Source organism: Culex pipiens, chromosome 2, assembly GCF_016801865.2.
Source record: "Culex pipiens pallens isolate TS chromosome 2, TS_CPP_V2, whole genome shotgun sequence".
Classification (NCBI taxonomy): Eukaryota; Metazoa; Arthropoda; class Insecta; order Diptera; family Culicidae; genus Culex; species Culex pipiens.
In genome coordinates this window covers 49619332-49639022 of record NC_068938.1, presented here as the reverse complement: position 1 = coordinate 49639022, position 19691 = coordinate 49619332, and the positions used below count along the sequence as shown (strand labels likewise).

The 19691-nt window shown below is 36.7% G+C and overlaps 1 protein-coding gene across 1 annotated transcript in view; it reads left to right on the top strand.

The window, feature by feature from the left end:
* Positions 1-5572: 5572 nt before the first annotated feature.
* LOC120416000 (uncharacterized) overlaps positions 5573-19691 on the top strand; it is a 164610-nt gene continuing 150491 nt past the window's right edge. Inside the window, exon 1 of the mRNA XM_039577655.2 lies at positions 5573-6770. The gene's annotated coding sequence lies outside the window, so the exon portion shown is untranslated. The remainder of the gene's footprint in view (positions 6771-19691) is intronic.

Here is a 19691-nt window from a genome sequence, read left to right as displayed (position 1 = left end):
ACCGTCAGTGGTGGTGACTTTTGGTCAAAAAACTATATTACTGTTGTTATTTTAACACAATAAAAACATTTCAAATTATATCAAAATAAATAAATAATGTTGGGGAATGCTCCTGAATTTACCAACATTTTCCCAGAATATGGCTAGTATAATCACACCGTTCATAAATGCCAATCGTTTTAAAATTAACTCAAACTCACCCTTTAGAGGGGGTGACATTGGGTCAAATAGAAAACTTTTTTTTATTTGTGTAGGTGCTGTAACACCATTCAAACCAATTTAATATTATATAAAAAAAAACAGAAATTCACTTAAAAGTGTGAAAAAAGTATGGTATCACAAAGTTTAAGGTAAATAATGCAATTAATTGCATCCAGAATAAATATGCTTTAAGAATTAAAGCTATTTTGATATATAAACAGCATTCATGATTTAATTTAAATGCGCTTTTAAATATTTTCTTAAAATCGAAATTAGGGACCATCCATAAACCACGTGGACACTTTTTTGGGAATCTCAACCCCCCCCCCCTTCGTGGACAATTGTCCATACAAAAAAAAATCTATTTTGTATGGAGCGTGGACAATCGCCAACCAGCCCTTCCTAAAGTGTCCACGTGGTTTATGGATGGTCCCTTAATTAAATAGAAAAATTTTGTTTCAAGAAAAAAATATTTTGATTTTATTTTAAGGAAAATATCTAGTTATGAAAGCTCCTTGTTAATATTTATTTTATTCCAAACATTCATAAAAATCCAAACTAAAACAACTTTTCTTTTTAATTAAGCATGATTGACTCCAATGATTCAGTGTGTCCAAAAAAGTCGAGCTGTTTAATTTTTTTCTCCATACAAGAATCAGAGACAGGGACAAACATTCAATATTACGACCTTAATTTTTAATTTAATATATTGATTTCGAAAAGATCGAGAAAAATTCACGAAAGTTTTATTTATAAACATTGAAAATCGCACCATTAGTTGCTGAGATATCGACATAAGAAAATTATGGGTTGTTTGGGTAGTAAACATCCATTTTTCTGTTTTAAAATCTTTGCATGGCATTATCTCAGCAACAAAGCAACAAAGAATTTTCTCAGCATTTTAAAAATATTTTTTTTTAAATTAGGCAAACATGGGCACTAATTTTTTTAAATTAACAACTGCAACTATTTTAAAAAAAAGTTACCTAAAAATAGCTATAACTTGAAAACGGTGCAATTTATGAAAATTTCACTTATGTACTTTTAGATTGCAAATTCGATTTTACATCGAAAAATAAAATTGAAATTAAGTTGCGGTCAATATTTCGATTTTTTTTTAATCAGTATTGATTCAAAAATTCATAACTCAAACAACGATTTTTTGCCCGTTCTGGAAATTTCTGAAAAGTTGGCAAAATTTAAAAAAAAATAAAAATAGTGTTTTTTTGCAAATCATGTTTTAGTGACAAAAAGTGAAATTAAAAATCAGCAAAGTAAATTACCATTTATCATTTTTTTTAGTCCTTATCCATACCTACAACTTTGCCGAAGACACCAAATCGACCAAAAATTTCTTCAAAAGATACAGATTTTTTAATTTTCATTGCTGCCAAATTTGTATGGAAAACTATATGGACAAACTAATGATGCAAAATGGCTTGGGCACCAAAAAAGGTTTCAGACGGATTAAAAAAATCAAAAAAATAAAATTTAAGAATAAAGACCGATTTTGTATAGAATTGCTCGAAAATCGATTTCGTGTCTTTGGAAAAGTTGTAGACAACGCACTAAAAATCATTCTTTTAGTCATGGACATCCAAATTGTTTAAGTCTTACTCTTACTTTAAATTGATTTTGCTATCGACTACGTGTTTTGATAAATTTAAAAAAGATTGAAATAAAATTTGGAATTTATTTTGCATTTTTTTCAGTTGTTTAAATAGGCAAATATCTACGATTTAAGATTTTTGATCCAACTTTTGGTTGCTGAGATATTACCTCAAAATAAATACAAAAAAAATATTAAATAAGTTAATTTTTCAATCTTTTCAATATCTTTGAAATAATTAACACTGGGACGCCCAACGCATGACCAATATACACGGATGCCAAAGCCTTACTAGAGCAAACAAAAGTTGGAACGACGGTTTTGATCGCATAAATTACAGAATTGATCATATCGAGTTCTGCAAAGTTTAAGGATCATCTAGACATCCTTATAATTCACTCAAAAAAAAATGTCCCGGTTGGTTGAGTTATGCCCGAGAACCAGTGAGTTGAAAATACCGTTCTATCTTTTTCAAGGAGTTTTATTTATGTTGATCTTTAACGGCATTGTATTGAAATTTATTTCACAAATTGATATCGGCATTTAAAAATTAAGTGACTCTTGAAAACTTAAATTGTTTCAATGTGTCTATATATTTGAGTGGTTTTATCTCAAATATGAAGTTGAGGGTATAGTATATTTTCTCAGCTTAAAGAAAAACTAATATTTTCAGGAAAGGGCACCTTTGGCCCCTATTTTTTTAATCTTTAAATTAATTGAGAAACAAAAACAATGTTTGCTTGAAGCTCGTTTTTTTTCTCTAAAAATCTAAAATGTTTGCCCATGTTTCTCTTTGGCTCAAGAGATGGCCTATTAACATAAAAAAAAATTTAAAAAAAATACCTACAACTTTGACGATGGATAGTAAACGTGTATTTTATGAAATGTTATGTAATATAACAATCCAAATTGTGTAACCCATGAAATAAGGAATATATTTTAGACCAAAATATTCATCAAATTTTTTGGTGAATCTTAAAGTATGTATCGTTCGTTTTTTCGTTACTGGTTATTTTTTAATGTTAGACGTTTCACTTGCAAATGAGGTAGTGAAACTAAAATTTTGCGCGATAATCCTGAAATTGGGGTTTTTAGTTTCTTTGTACTTAAAAAATATTTGAGTTTGTTTTAAGTGTCAAAAGGAAATCTTTCGATTAAGATTCTTCGATCACTTATAGGACCAGCTACGGTAATTAGCTAAGATCTGAGATTTTGAAAATTATTATTTTTTTTCGCAGAGAATCATTTTTAGACACTTCATTTATAATACATATTTAGTTTTTTGCCTTGTTACGAAAATCTTATAAAATTGTCAGCAATATTTATTTTTTAAGTTGTTCCAAAATAGAACTATCGAAGACTACATCTACTTTCAATGCAAATTTGCAAGCACATTCTTAGCTACTTGATACCATCAACAAAAAAATGAAATTTTGTTTGCATTTTGGTACGCATTTTTTTTAGGGTATATTAACTTTGGATACTGTCACTTTATTTTTTAACAGCATTTAAACTTTTGCAAGACGTAGTTACATGAGTATAAAAAGTGTACATTCAATAACAGGCTCAAAGTATTGATATGAATCTGCCGAAATATTTAATTCAATATTGAATTGGAAAATATTATGGCATTGAAATATAAGTAATAATTTTAAACACAATAATTGTATGGTTTTGAAGTGTAACAAAAAATGTATGCATATAAGTAAATTCAAAGCGCGTATTTTTTGGTTTTTTTTAAGAAAAGATTTTTTTTAAAGGCCACGTGGTCAGCCGTCGACCCCCCCCCCTCCCCCCCATGGCTTTTCATGGTTTTTTTCGGTCGGATTTCGGACCCCCTCCCCCCCCCTAAGGAGACCACGTGGTTTATGCACGACCCCTTAGTTTCAAAGCATAAATAAATATTAAAAATTGTCCACAAAATACCGTATTTTTCGAATATACTAATTTTTTCATAATTTGCAATATCAGTATCAAACGATGCGAAATTTTGCATTTTTTTCATTTTATTATAGTTAAATACTAAAATTTTCACAAATTACCGTAATTTTTCGAAAATATTAAAATTTTCAAAAAAGCAACATGGGTATCAAACGAAGCGAAATTGTGTATGCTTTTTTTCATTTTATTAGATTATTTTTGCTGAAAATAGAAAATTTCACAAACTACCTTATTTTTCGAAAAAACATGAATTTTCAAAATATGCAAAATTTTGTATGATATGAAGCATACACATTTTGAATGTATGTAACATGCAAGCATGCAACATTCCGCTTCGTTTGATAGCCGCATTGCATATTTTGAAAATTTGAGTATTTTTGAAAGTATACGGTAATTTGTGAAAATTTTAGTATTTTCCAAAAATACGGTATTTTGTGAAATTTCTAGAACTCGGTAAAGCTTGTTGGATTAATGTACGACGTTTTTATGTTGTTTTGAGCCATATATTTTATCAAAACTTTATTTTAACCCTGAAAAGTGATCAAGCTTACCTTTTGATTTAAAATATATATCTTTAGGGCCACACCATGAATAATAACATCAAATATCGGTTTAAATTGATATAAAAATAATAGTTTTTTATGGTGTAACCGGGTCCATTATAGAGAAATGGGGTCCATAACAGGAAAATAAATCGTTGGGTCAATTGGCTATAATTTCATCCTAAATTCATTTAATTGATAAAAACAATTAGGATTGTATGGTTCTGCTCTATTAGGGTGTCCAGTCCACTGTCCACTTATGGAATATCCTAGTGGCAACTTTAAAGCTTTGTAGTGCAGCTAAAATCTGAAAATTATTGAAAATTATGAAGCATACACCAAACCGGCGGTCGCACGATTGTGATACATGGCGGCATGAAAGTATATCAGAATCTGCATGAAATCTGTCCTCATGTACTTTTTGCGATATAGGGGTATGACATTTTTGCCCGTTACCGACAATTATCGACATTACCGACGGCAGATTGATTGTATTGCAGAAAAAAAAACTTAACAGAACTAGGATTGAACCATCAACTTCTAGGTTGCTGATCTGACACGCTACCACCGCGCCATGGACGCTTGATGTATAGTGAGGAACAGAGCGCGAACATAATGTTCTCTCTGGAGTGTTGCTCGGGAAAGTGCCAGCATTATATGTGTTGGTGAGATCTGCAGATCGCTGCCGTGTTTACACGCGGGCAAAAATGATTTATGGGCTTGCTGCAAAAAATGTAATAAAATATAACATTTTCTGCAGCAAATCCACTGTTGCAGATTTTGAGATATATTTTTCCTTTGGGTGTACAAAAATGCCAAAATATTAAATAGGAAGTTATCAATAAGGCTTGAATCTAACATTAATAATTTTAAAACTTAACAAGAAAATGTGTAACAGACATCTTTGAAAAAGATATCTTTTTCTAAATGTGCCTTGCAGTTAATGATTTTGATAAAATATTCTAAATTCAACTAGTTGTAAAAGGCTTTCCGTTTTCTTTTTCTTCAACATTTTTATGTCTACTCCACTGCTTCAACCACCTTCGAAGGTAAGCGCACTCATTCTTGATCTGTGCTCTTTTGGCGTTTCTCTCTGATTGTTTTGCTTTTCTCCATTCCTCCTTTACCTCTTAAGTCGCCCGCACTCCAGCAACAACAGAGTCCGCGTATTCTTCGCTCTCTCCGATCAACAACCGTATTGGCTCTGCTGCTGCTGGTCTGGGTTGTTGCTGCTGCTGGCTCTCCGAATGTTTACCTTTTTGTGCCAGGTTCGTCAGTCTCGTTTGAACCTTTCGCCGGTTCGTATCGTATTCGCTGGGTGCGTGTTGTTTGTCGTCGGTTCGATACCCGGCGTCAATTTGTTTTGCTTTTTTGTTGACGTTAATTTTTCGCGACATTGAACTTGGGAGGTGACACTTTTGTGTAATTTGCCGATTAGGGTGAAAAGTGACCTGATCGGGTTGGAATGCTGATGGCTGGTTGACGGATGAGTCAGGTTTCAGTTCAGTGGATTGTGAGCTCATCGGATAGCTCGGGTGTCGTACATGTGTGAAGATAACAGTTGCAAGTGCGTTTTGTGGAACAAGTTGACGACTTGGATCGTCGTCGATGGGTATCGATAATTGTATGGTATTGTGCAGTGTTGCTGATCAATGTCATTACTGCGTTGTGTGATTGAGTCAATAATAACATAAATTACCGTCTGTGTCCGCATGTACGTGATCCTTCAACGATTTTGGGGGCTGTAATCGAGCACAAATCGTCTTCTGCTGCATATATCTACATGAAGAAATGCTAATAATGCTAAATTGTTGAACGCTACACGCCAAAATTGAGCAAAATTGAAGCAACGGTGTATGGTTTGGAGAAAGAAGCTACATCAAAAAAAATAATAATAAACGCACATGTGAGGGGGTTTGTTGCTAAAGTTGTCCAAAATACCCGAAAAATAAAAGAAAGAAACGAAATAATTATCTCAACAGCAGTAGCTGAAGGAAAAAAAAACGGATGAAATCGATCCACTCAAAAAATATATGTCCGTGCGAGTGTATGTGTGCAAATCCGTGTGTATCTGCATCTTTGTATGTGCAATGTGCGTATGTGCTGATAATTAAACCGTAAGATTTTGGATGGTTCAAAAATTGATTAAACCCCCTGACGACCGCGAGCTTTTTTGAATAAACCCCAAAAACCCTGTGTCGGAAGATTCCGCGAAGAAGAAGCCGATTTTGGCGGCGGCTGCGAAAAGTTGATTTTTGGCGTCAAAAATATTGAAGTGAAATCGGTTGATGATTCGAGTTTTGGGGTTTGCCGGATTTCGCCTGGGATATCTGGCGCTCGAGCTGCTGAAGTGAGAGTAAACAACGCGCAATCTTTTGGGGCGCGTACGCAAAGCGGACCTCGGCGATCATCGGCGGCTGATTGAGGATCTCCTGCTATCGGCGGGCGCGAAGAAGACACCACGCCGGAACGAAAAGGTAATCGATCGTTTTAACGCCATTTTACGATGATTTAAAATTTTAAGGTGATCTGCGAAAACGAAAATCCATTAAAAACGTTGATTTCCCAGGGATTTAGGGATTCAGGTCAAACCGGAGGAGGACATTGTTTTGAATGGGAAAGTCGGTTTCTGGAAGATACTCCCACAAGGTTTTTTTTTGCTTTCTCAAGAGATAGCAAACAAAACAACAGGGCAGGTAGTCGAGGCTTAAAAGGATGCCATTCATCCTCTTTTTAAGCTTCTACCCCGGGGGATCTATCGGTAATGCCCTACGGATGACTTAACGTTTGTCCAACGGAAAAAATGCACTTCTTTGCACTGGTCCAGCTGGTCAGTCGTTTTGTTTTTTGCTACATTGAAGGATTTATTTTATTACCGCTGACGGTTTTTTTTTTTAAATATTTTACTTTGAAATTCCTACGATATTTTACAAAGAATAGGATCGATAGAAAGAACCTCAGAAATTGGATTAGACAAGTTATATTTTTCTTATCAGCACCCTTTAATGGTGCAGCCATTTGTACTACCAGCACTACAATGTGTTTATTAGTTTACAATGTTGCAATCTTATTTGAACTATGACACTGATCGTCAAGTTGCACTGTATCAATAACACATGTATTGTTGAATTGTTTGAAGGTGATTGTTTTAAAATATAATATTTGAAATATTTGATATTAATCTATTTTCCAGGTTTTCCATAATAATTAAAATTAAATTGATGAAAAAGAATTATTTTAATTATTTTATATTTTGTGCAATTCTGTTAAACAATAAACTAGATTCGTAAATTATTTTCAGGATTTTCTACAATTGCTTTAATTATTTTCGATTCCCCTGAAATTTCTCATAGTTTTCGAGGAATCTGGAATTTAGAACCAAAATTGTTGGTTTCAGGGATTTCATCTAGATTATGTAATTGTTATGTAGTTTATTATATTCCAAGATTTTTAGGTTTTGTTTCTGTAATTCGGAAATTGAGCAAGTCTGTAGTGTTTTTTTTAGCGATTTTATTTCTTTTAATTTGGATGAAACTTTGTCCATCGATTCCTTGTGTCCAAATAAGCTATTTTGGTTCCTTCATACAAGTCCCCATACAAACTTGGGGGCTGTCAGTCCAATAACCGCAAATTTTGGAGTGATAGCAAACTAAAATTTAGCGTTACAAAATTAATAGTGGTCACAGGTTTGGATTAAGACCTTTGAAATCTTCGGGACAAATGATCGGGGTTGATAGGGGTATCTTTTGGTATGGTTGGTATGGTGGACAATAGGGTGGTCCAATTTTCAGGGTGTTTCACATTTTCATCTCTGGGGGATTACGTGATAACGCTTCAGAGTCTTCTGAAAAGTTGTAGGGAACGCCATTTGAGCAATTTTGAATTTTATTCATATTATTATTTCCCGAAAGATATCAGTTTAAACTTGTTTCTTCTTTTACAATTACTTGATTTCATGGTACATTTTTGAGCCCTTCTAGAGATTTGTAGAGCTTGTCAAAATGAACTATTTATTTTAAAAAAATGAGTTTTGCTCAATCTGTTTGCGCATGCAAAAGGTTCAGACTGTAGATTTGTATCAGTTCAGTTAGATCTAGTAGGGGAAAGTGGGGCAAGTGTAACAAGCTAAGGAAATGCTCGTTATAACCCATTAAAAACGTTAAAAAATCTGTCGGAATTTTTAGAATCATCTTATTACAGGTCTTGACTGAGACTTTGATAGAACAAGTTTTTAAAAAATTCTGTTTTTAATGTAAAAAATTGATTTTAAATTGTTTGATCTTTCGTACGTTCTACTCAACTAGTGGGGCAAGAGGAACAATGCATGAAACAACATTCTAATTTACTAACAATTGAACTGTTATCACTTAGATACATCAGATTAGGATATTCTTTCATTTTTAGATTAAAAAAATATTTTACTAAAAATTTGACCGTTTTAACGAAAAAGAAATATTACTTAGATGATATATAGTGAATTTTCATGATATTATTATATCGTGTATGGACAATTTTTTTTACCAACTGTTTATCAGTTTTTAAGAACTTTTATGTATTTTTTTCACAATAAAATATGTTGCTGCAGCAATTCGTATTTTTTCCATACTAAAAATCCATATGGTACACTTGCCCCACCTGAACAAGATTTTTAAAAGCTCTCTACAAAAATAACCAAAAGATAAATCATACTTTATAATAGGTGCAAGTCATTGGTAGGGACACTACTGATCTAGTAAAAATAGCATTTTGATAAAATGAGCCTTAAAACGAACCCTAAGCCTTATTTTGTACTTTCCAAATATTATAAGGAAACAAAGGTTTTGAAAAAAACTTCATTCAATCTTATGCCCGTGGCGTTTACGTCGTTTTGGCGGTTATGTGGTAGTAGAATCAGCTAATTGCATTGCTAGCAACAATTCCTCAAACTGGAAATAAGAAAAATTGTAAAAATTACGGCCTTACGAGCGATTGTTCCTCTTGCCCCATATGGTCGTCTTGCCCCACCTTCCCCTACTACAGAATAATTCTAAAGATCTTCAAATGAGTTCTTGGTATTGTTATAGAATTTCCCGCTAGAACTACCAGCTTTGATCACAAGAATCTTCTCGAGAAGTAGTCATTGCTCCGCGAGACACAGTACAGAACAGATCAGACAGAACAGAACCATCCTTTTCTGAAATACAGCTCAAGATGTAGAAAATTACAGTTTTCTTGTCTAATTACCGTCCAGTACAGTTCAATAAACCGACAGAAACCAAGAGCAATAAAGTTTTGATTACAAATTACTGTGCACTACCTAACCCGCGAGTTTCTGTTCTGTCCAGGTCCGATTATGCCACGAACCAAGCAACAGACGCTCTTATGTGCGTTAACACAATCAATCAAAAGTTATAAGCAAAAAATGTTTGAAAATAGCACATTTCCAATTCAAGATTGAATGAATTAAACAAAAAAGAATTCCGAGATTTTTTCCGCAAATGATGCTTTAGATGCTTCAGTTACAAACATTTCAAAATAGCGTTTTGTTGAGCTCTACAAATGCCTTGAAGACACCATCACGAAAGCCTGAATTGATATCACCCTAGCTTGTACCACAAAAAATGTTTAAAAACTTTCCACTTGAAGATAGAGCTTTGCACCCTTCAGCAAAGTTGATCACAATGGTGTTCCGTACAACTTTTCAGAAGACACCGGAACTCTATCTCGTCATTTTTCTGAGATGGGCATTGTGAACCACCCTAAAAATTTGAACACCCTAATGTCCAGTATAACAAAAGATGCCCCTATCAATCAAAGCTGAATCCAACTCAGAACTTAGATTTTTTTTGAAAACAGGGTCGAAGGGAATAATGTTGCATGTTGGAACATTTATTGGTTTTAAAGGTATTTTTTTTGTTGTGATTTGAAATTCGCACAAATCACTTTAATTCAATCTATCTTGAGCCAACAATCGCAACTGATATCAACATTCCCTATCACTTGTCTCGTAACCTCGATTGAGCTGCCACGTGCAATCACGAAATTTCGGCTCCCACAAGTGCAGCATCCATTCCTCGGATCTCATTGCACCCCTATTGAGATCGCACCCCGGTTCTCGGAATCCGGCCGAAGGGTGCCAATCTTACCGTATAATCACATGGCCTGGCCTACCTCCTCCTCCGAAGCCCCACCTGAAGTGCATCATTTGCCAAAAGGTTTTTTTTTCTTCAGTGTTGTTCCGCCGCCACGTGAAGCGAAAGCATTTATGTAGAGCTTCAAATTTGCAAACACGAGGGTCTTGAGCGAAAAAAAAAAGGTTTGTTATAGAGATTGAAGAGGAAACCCTTTTCTTCTGTGCCGAGCTCTGTTATTATGCAACTCTGCGCGCTCAAAGTGAGCCGATGGGGTGTTTGCAGCTGCATCTCCCTTTGATGCACACCTTAATGGCTTATATTCGGCAACAGTGAGAAAACCATGCAAAGTGTGGGCATTGTTTGGTGGTTTTTGAAATTCATCAGAGCTACTTTCATTAGGTTAGGAACTAACCTCAATTCAGCGGGGGGAAGAAAAAAGTCCACACGTCACGCGTGGACATTTCTAAACTCGTTAAACTGCTTTAATCGATTTTTTTTACTAAAATACAACCAAAAACTCAACTCACTAAACGATTCCATCCGAATAAGCATTTTCACGCTCTCCAGCTACGACCAAATCGAATCAAATTTCCCTTTCAATGGCATTATAGCCGAATTCGATTTCGAACTCGCGCGCGGTCGCCGGGAGTCATTAAACGGTCGTCGGAATAAGGACGACCAGGTCCACGGGCCGTTTGGCCGATTATATGGTAGCACTTTGAGACAACGACAACAACAGCAGCAGCAGTCACTGGCTATAAAATGTGGGGAAAACAAATCAACAAAAATACCAACCAGAGCAGAGCAGAAGGGGGAGCAATCAAAAACCGGTCATTTATCTCCGGCCACGATATCTGAAAGTCAACTCACCTAACCATGCCGGTTGATTGTGTTTTAAATAAGTCAGGAAGCTGTGCCTAATTGTGTGTTGGATAAACAAAGATTAAAATACCGAACAAAAACAGAAATGTTTGCAAATAGTTTTAATGCATTACAATTTGAATTACCCCTAAATTGAATTAAGGCAATTGATTAATATAGTTACAAATCTTGTTGGATTGCTAATGTCTTGGGAATCCTTAAAGATTTTTCGTAATTTAAAAATTCGCAGTAGCTGCATTTATTTGCCTCCATGTATTACCGTCATCTGGGGCAAACCAGGACAGTTATTTGAGCCTCGTTTCCTTACTATATTCGGATATTTTGTTTATTGCTTTCGGATAAAACAGTCACTGAACATTATAAATAGCACATCGATTCCAAAATTTTACTGTTCATGAATGATAGAATCCAAAGTTAAAAAATGTCTTCCTCACTGAAGAGAGGCTTAAAACATGTATTCAATAGTTTTACCTAAATCCCACTTTTCATAGACATTTGTAGAGTTTTTTAAGGTTCAATAAAGCAAATTTTCATTTTTTGCTGTTGGGTGATTTTGAATCTGTCTTTAGGAAAAGATATCTTAAAAACGTTACTTAATCCACCTTTAGGTGGTTGGTGCCTTCCTCGTTTATTTTTATCAAAAAACCTGAGATCCGGGATAATTTTTTTTAAATACTAAAGTACTTATAACTTTTGATAGGGTTGTCAGATCTTCAATCTTTTGGGCTTGTTGGAAAGGTCTTTTGTTTACCTATCCAACGATGGGTCGCATGATAGATCCGGACAACTTTTTCATCAAAATATTTGAGATCCGGCCTCAAAAAAGTGTATAAATAACACTTAAGTGCTCATACCTTTTGATGGGGTTGTCAGATCTTCAATCTTTTGGTAGCGTTGGAAAGTTCTTTCAAATACCTTTCTAACAATATATAGCATGACGGGTTTTGTTACAAAAACCAACCTTTTTTATAATATTTCAAGCTCCAGCCAAATAGTTTTTTTTAGCATAACTTTTGAAGTACTTTTCTAAACTTCATAATATTAACTAGGGTCTTGTGGGACCCAAGACGGATCGAATGAGACCAAAACGGTCCAAATCGGTTCAGCCAGTCCGGAGATAATCGTGTGCATATTCTTCGGTGCACGGACTCACATCCAGACACACGCACAGACATTTGTTCAGAATTTGATTATGAGTCGATAGGTATACGTGAAGGTGGGTCTACGAGGTCAAATAAAGAAGCTCATTTTTCGAGTGATTTTATAGCCTTTCCTCATTGAGGTGAGGAAGGCAAAAACACTCAAACGCAGAACAATAAAAGATTGGTTTGCAAATTTCATTTAAAATTGTTGTTCCATTCATAACTTCCGTAAAAAAATTGGGGGGAAAAAATGATAAAAATTAAAATTTTCATTGAAAAGAAAAAATGAAGAATCGATTGTGAACTATTCAAAATACATTGTAAAATTGTTTCTGTTTACACATTTTTAATTTTGGGACCACAGACTGTTAAACTTTTTATTAAAAAGACGTTAAAATTCAGAAAAAAATATTTCCATAAATTAATTGATCATTTTTTTACACATTACATTACACAGAAAAAAATAATTTTTTTCATGACTATGGTGCATTTGAGCAATTCTCTACGAAATCGGCCGATTTCGACTATTTTTATCACCAAAGAAACCATTTTGTGTAATTGGCTCACCCATACAATTTTGGCAGCTGTTCATATAAAAATGGTTCGTAAATATTTGAAAATCTGTAACTTTTTAAGGTTTTTTTGATTGATTTGGTGTCTTCATCAAAGTTGTAGGAAAAAATAGTTACACGGAAAAAAAACTTGTTTTTTCACTAACTTTTATTTCACAAAAATAAAATTTCCCAAAATCCGTATTTTTTTGTTTTTGATTTTTTATATGTTTTAGGGGACAAAACCCCGCAGAAGTATGGACCATAATTTTGCCGACTAGTTATGATTCTTTTTAAATAGTGATTTCTATAAAAAAATGAAATCTAGTACTTTAATTTTTTTGACCTGTTTTTCAAATGTAAAATTGAATTTGCAATCGAAAAGTACTTTAATTTTTTTTTATTTATTGCACCGTTTTCAAAATATAGCCATTTAAATTTAAATTATGTCTGAAAAATTTGTATTTTTTTAAAATAGTGTCTTTAACTGTTCATTTCTGAAAATATTTTTTTCGAAAAGTTCAGAGATTTTTTTTACAATTTCGTCTAAGAAACATTGAAGATTGGAACACCGGTTGCTGAGATACAGCGGATAAAAGAAAAAGACTCAGGAAAATTGTTTTGTCTCACCCAAACAACCCTCCATTTTCTAATGTCGATATCTCAGCAACTAATGGTCCGATTTTCAATATTGAAATATGAAACATTCGTCCGATCTTTTCGAAAACAATATTTAGAATTTTTCAAAAAGGCGAAATATTGAATGTTTGGCCTTTTTGAAATGTAAGTCTTGATTCAAAAAATAATTCACGATTTCGAATTGACTTTTTTTCCGTGTACTGTTGTAATGCGTAATGCATTTTGTGATACTTTTTGCTTACAAATTATAAAAATTTGGTTTGAAAGTTGAAATTATATTTTTTTGAATTGTTGACCTGCTTCCAACCTAGACCAGAGCTGAGGAACAAAACGTTTAATTCAATTTGTGCTAGCCTTATAAGAACTTTAAAAAAAACTCCACATATCTTTTGAAAATTTAAAGATTATTTTTTAGAATTGTATTTGAATAACCGGTCCCATGACCTAAATTTATTAATGTTCTTAAAAACCTTTTCAAAATTATGAGCACTTGAGTAATAATTATATACATTTTGAAGCTAGATGTCAGATATTTTGATGCGCCGATGTAATAATAATTACGCCCTACGGACGTTCCACAGGTCTCGAAAAAGTCTTGAAATGTCTGTAATAGGACTTGAGGTATTTCTTAGTCACAAGTGCGAGGAGGAATAACACTGCCAAATCCAAACCCGACACAAGGTGAGAATAAAATCTAACGAGTCCATCAACGCTTGTTTGAACTCATCAAGCAGCAAATGAAAACAAACTTCATAAACACCAACAATGATACTCACACCCGAAACAAAAAACAAACCAAAAACTAACAGACCGCATTTTCACATCCACTTCCCGCGCGCAACCCCTTTTTCTCTATAAATCACTTAAAGTCCCGAACAAGAAGCATGCTCAAAATTCCGTAAATCATCGAAAAACAAACTCAACAAACATGCATAAATCAGGCGGCCGCGGGAGAAATGTTGCCCGTTGAAGAATTTCAATAATGACCAATAAGAGCATTTTTTTGAAGATCGATTCTTGGCAGCGCTCGAAAGTGGTTTCCTCCATGGAGCGGGTTTTGTTGAGTGCCATCCAGTTTGGAGATTTTTTCGTTCGGCCTTCCGAATGTATCCTCCAAATGTGATGATCCACAAAGTATGTGTATGTCTCTCTCGCTAGTTTTGATTTTTGTTTTTCGCGGCTAAACACGCCGGGGTGAGGAAAGTCGGTAAAAGTGCTACCACTTCTTCTGGTCACTCGTCGATTTCCATCAAAATTCAATTGGCTTCGAACGAAACGGAGAAGAGTTTTTTCGAAGGTACACCCAAACGGTAGAATTGTGACAACTGATGGGATCAGCAAGTAACTGCATCAGTTGATAGCATCTGTCAACGCGATGCGCTTCAAAGGCGCAGATGTGAACAACAAAATTTGACGTTTTGTCACCAATACAATTTTATCATTGTTTGATTGAACTCTCTACGAAAATGCAAACGAGCTGTAATGGCATCTTTTGGCGTCTTTTGTGTCAAAATTGACAGAGAATCCCTCGTTTGGGTGCACCCCACGGAGTTCTTCCATTCCCCGCAGCTTCTCACTCTCTGAGGAGGCCAAGTACCGCGCCAGTTGAACGATCGGCCGGTAGAGATCCGGCCAAGTGCTCGCTCGAGTGCACACACACCGACCGCCCGTCGATGAGCCTCTACAAACAATAACAATGTCAACAGTCTAACTGCATTTTCCAGCGTTGTTGTACGTGAGTATCCGTCCCGATTCGTATCTCATTATGGGGCTCTAAGGGGGAGCCGATGGAGGGCGAACCACTCGATCTGATTTGGGTGCGTCCGTTACATGGCCACGACGTACGCCGCTGGTGTAGAGTTACAAAGGCCTTGAGGCACCGCGAACGCGAAGAAAAACAAAGGAAGATTCCCCGAAAAAAAAACCTTCAAACCTCATCAGATGTGCGCCGATGTAATAATAATTACGCCCTGCGGACGTTCCACGGGCCTCGAAAAAGGGAAAGCCGAAAGAACATTCCAAAGAGAGTCGGCCAGAGATATTCAATTATACGGATTGCTGAGCTTCAGCTGAGCCGACTGGAAACCCGCCCCGCAGGGCATCGGATTACCTCCAGAACGTGGACCCAGACGGTTGAGCTGGAGATTTGCATCGGCTTCGAAATCGTCAACGCGTGCTGGACAACAACCTCCGGCCCAGGTCTCTGGAGAATACCGAGAATCGTCGCGTGATTTGACTGCATAAATTATTGGTTCTGAGGTGCGCGACGCATTGACAGCCGCGAGAGGTGCATTGTTATTGTTTTTGTGGACGTCTTGATCGGTGTTGCAACGCGCATTAGAATACAGTAAATCCCTTGCGAGACATCCAAAAATGACAGTGTCACTTTTTACATGAATTAACATCCAGAGATGCGCAGCACCACACTGAGAGGAAAGATCGAACAGTTGAGAGTACTTTACTCTCGGGTTCATTTTAAAAGTTTACCGGTACAAAAATTACAAAATTCCGGCCGTGGGAATTCAATTCTGTATTGGTGTGCGTAGTTTGGTAACACAAGAGCATTTTTCTCTCGTTGTTACCACAAACCTCTCAAACTAAGTTGTGACCATTTTGCTCTCGACTATCTGCTCTGGGGGTAGAAGAAGGGGATTAGGATGAGCTTGAAAGCTTAGAAGAAAGAACCACAATGAAGGTTTGAAATTGGACGCAGAACAAAGTGAAAATAGCTTTTAGATTGGGTGCTTATTAGGGTTGACCGTCGCGTCACGATGGTGCTGTAGGTTCGGAATGGTTCTGGAGGTAGAGGGCTCTCAGCAGGAGGTCGTAAAATAATGTGGACAAAATTGAAACTAGATTAGATTACACCGAAGGGATTGGTTGGCCAGAGTGGGTAGAAACGGTTTGGAACTGTTGTTTTTGAGACGATAAATCTTAATAATTGCTTTTTTCTTGGCCAGAGCTCATCAAAGGTGATAAATTCTAGCCGTATTGTTCGTTGATTGTGATTTTATTTGAATGGAGTTGCCACAACGTGTAATATCTTTACAATTTTTAGAACTCTGAGTTAATTTTTCAAAAGGACGTAACCTTGCGTTTATTGTCCTATTGTAAAATTACCTCAGAACTGTCTGACAAGTTTTGTAAACAATTTTTCTCATAGAATGTGGGGCTTGATAGTCCTAAATTAGGGACATCTACCCTACTTGCATGTTAAACAAATTTAATTAAAACAATTCAGATTTGGATTTCCAGTGAGTAGAAAAATCTTCAGCTCTTCAACCCCATCATTAATTTCTAGCTTCCGGGATTTAAATAATCTCCGCTGTGTCCCGTCCCTTTTCTTTGTGCGGCTCCAACTTTTTTTTGTTTCCAACTAATGACATGGTTCTAACGATAAATATATCGCCCGGTGCCGGAACATGGCCGGGGTTCTTGGAATCCTTTCTCTTTCGAGGCATGTTTTTTTTCTTCTGTTCTTCCTCCGTTCCCAGTAGCCAGAAGGCTTCTCCGCCAATTTGGATCACCTCTGTGAGTGAGTGTGCTTTTTTTGTTTTCGATTTTTTACTCGGTTTTCTCCGAAAGAATTGGAGATTTGGTCATTCATGAAAAATGCGATGCATTGGAGTTATCATTGAGTAGAAACCGTACGGGCGGGTAGTTTATTTGCTGAGAGTAAAATGGTCTCGATTTAAATTGAGAGAGTGATGGGTACACCGAGAGCATAATACTCTCGAATTACGCACCAGCTCTGAGAGTAAAAGGAAACCTCTCAGTTGAAGCTTCTGGTATGAAACTTTTGAATCGTATAAATTTTGGTCAGTTTTTAATACAGTTTTGAAAGATTGTCAATTTGGCATTATATCCAAACAAGAAGTCCAAAGTGACAACCCCGTACAGTCCGTATTTCGGAAGCACGAACGGCCGTCGATCTTCCTGTCCGCTCCACAGAGCGTTCATTAAAATTACAACGATAATCACAGCCCGGCAAGGATGCTGTCCGGCAATGTTCCGAAGGTTGTGTTCTTGGGACGCTTCCACAACTCCTGCTTCTCCAGGGGTTCCCTTTGATTTCATCATCATCATCAACCTTCCCTTTTTGCTTTCATTCGCTTTTGATTATTTTTTTCAGTTTAAAAAATACCTGTTTTCCCCCGTGGATGATGTGGCCTCGACACAAAAGGATGGTTTAAATGGATTTTGAATCGGGTTGTTCTTTGTTTTCTTCGAGTTTCACTCATCCGTGCATTCTCGGGTTTGCTAGCTACCTTACGCGTATGTGAGCTCCTAGAGAACAGCATAAAGGTGAACCCACAAGGGGTACATAAAGCGACTTAATTAAGGCTTAATCTGTTCGGTGTTTTTTAACGAGTTTTCTGGGTTCTGTTTTTGAGGTTCCTTCGAACGACTCGAAAATTAAGGGATTCGGTTTCTATCCTGCTACGCTCAATCACGAACTTAATTTGTCGGCTAGATCATCAACGTTGAACTCGTAAGACTACAACTTTACGACCTTGGTGAGGCTAGGGCTGTTGCTGCATCGGATGTGTGACCTCATTGCCTCCGGGCATCTAGTTTGGCTAACTGTCTTCACGCCGATTATGTATAGCAGTTCGTCACTGATTCAGCTTCCCAATCAACAAAACGGTTTTGCCACATCGACTACATTGTAAGCGGTAGCCGGACTTTTCCCACCTGTCAGCGCGCCACTACATGACAAATCGATCTTCATCAAGCCCCCAAAGCGGAGATACCGTACTCGGCCTGTACGGTTCATGTCCATGCACAGACGCGTTTATGTTGTCAGTGTTTTTGCTCAATACTGAAAGCCTCTCGTTGCACCAACTTGCCTCCACCACCACACTCTTCATGAATGCTGGCCCGGGTTGAGATTGTGCAGAAACACAGGTTGGAAGTCGTTCGCATTCCGCCGAACGTCCTTGAGGGGTTGTCTCTGCCGTAAGACCAGCAAGACCAGTTTGAACTCGTCGTCGGAAAGGCTTGCATCGAGCATAAACCTGACGGGAACGTGCGCAGGTCCGCAACGCGTGGTACAACTTCAGGGAAAGGTTCGACCTGTCTCCTTACGGTTAGTCATGCTAAAACGGCGTGGCTGTCCAACTTGCAGGTCTGGTATAATAAAGCTATCACCCGCGAGAGGGGTAGATGTTATCTGGGCAGGGCTTGTTTATGCACTTCCAGAAGCGCTCGGGGTCGCTTTTATTTGGTCGGTTTCCATTGGTTACAATTAGCTACCGGGGTTTCGGTTCCTCAATACTTCAGGTGTTTTCCAAGTACGTCGTCGGGACCACCGCGCCAACGCTATCGTGTTTGAAGATCTGCTATAACAAAAAGTGTGTTCAGAACACGAGGGGGTTCGTCAACAATGGACAAACGAAATCATGCGAGGCTTATTGTGTGCACGAATTGAATCCTTTTGGAACTCCCCTTCGGCGTCGAGGTTCGATCATTATTGGCCACGTGTCACTGTTTCGAAAGGAAACGGACGCCGCCGGTAGAACATATGGCGAGAATTCACATTAGAGTAGAGAGAAAAAACCAGCCTTGCGTGCAGAAAATTCCTTTCCAAACAAGAGGTCGTGGTTCTTTTTTTTTTTGGCTGTTGGATCGAACTCGGTCGGTAATTAGGCGGTTGGCTGCGAAGCATATGTTTTCTGGTGGGGAAATCACCTACTTCGACGCCGGCCGAATTGGTGAAAAAAATGTGCTACAAATACAAATGCTACAGTTATTTTGTTCCTTAAACTGCCGTTCTACGCATAATTGTCCCATGTTCAAAAAAGTGCAACTGAGAAAAACGCGATTGAAATTTTTCGATCGATTTCTGTGTTTCTACGCATAATTGTCCCATGGGTTCCTATTCGCCCTATGTGTCCCTAATCGCCCCAGTTAGCAGTTTATCACCCTTATTTGTGATTATCTTGCTATACAACTGGTAAACAAGACATAATGCTTAGTCAAACTGATGATTCCGTGTAAGAAAATACTTGGTGGGACAATTATGCGTAGAAGTTCAACGATGGGACAAACAGACTTGGTGTTGTTTTTAA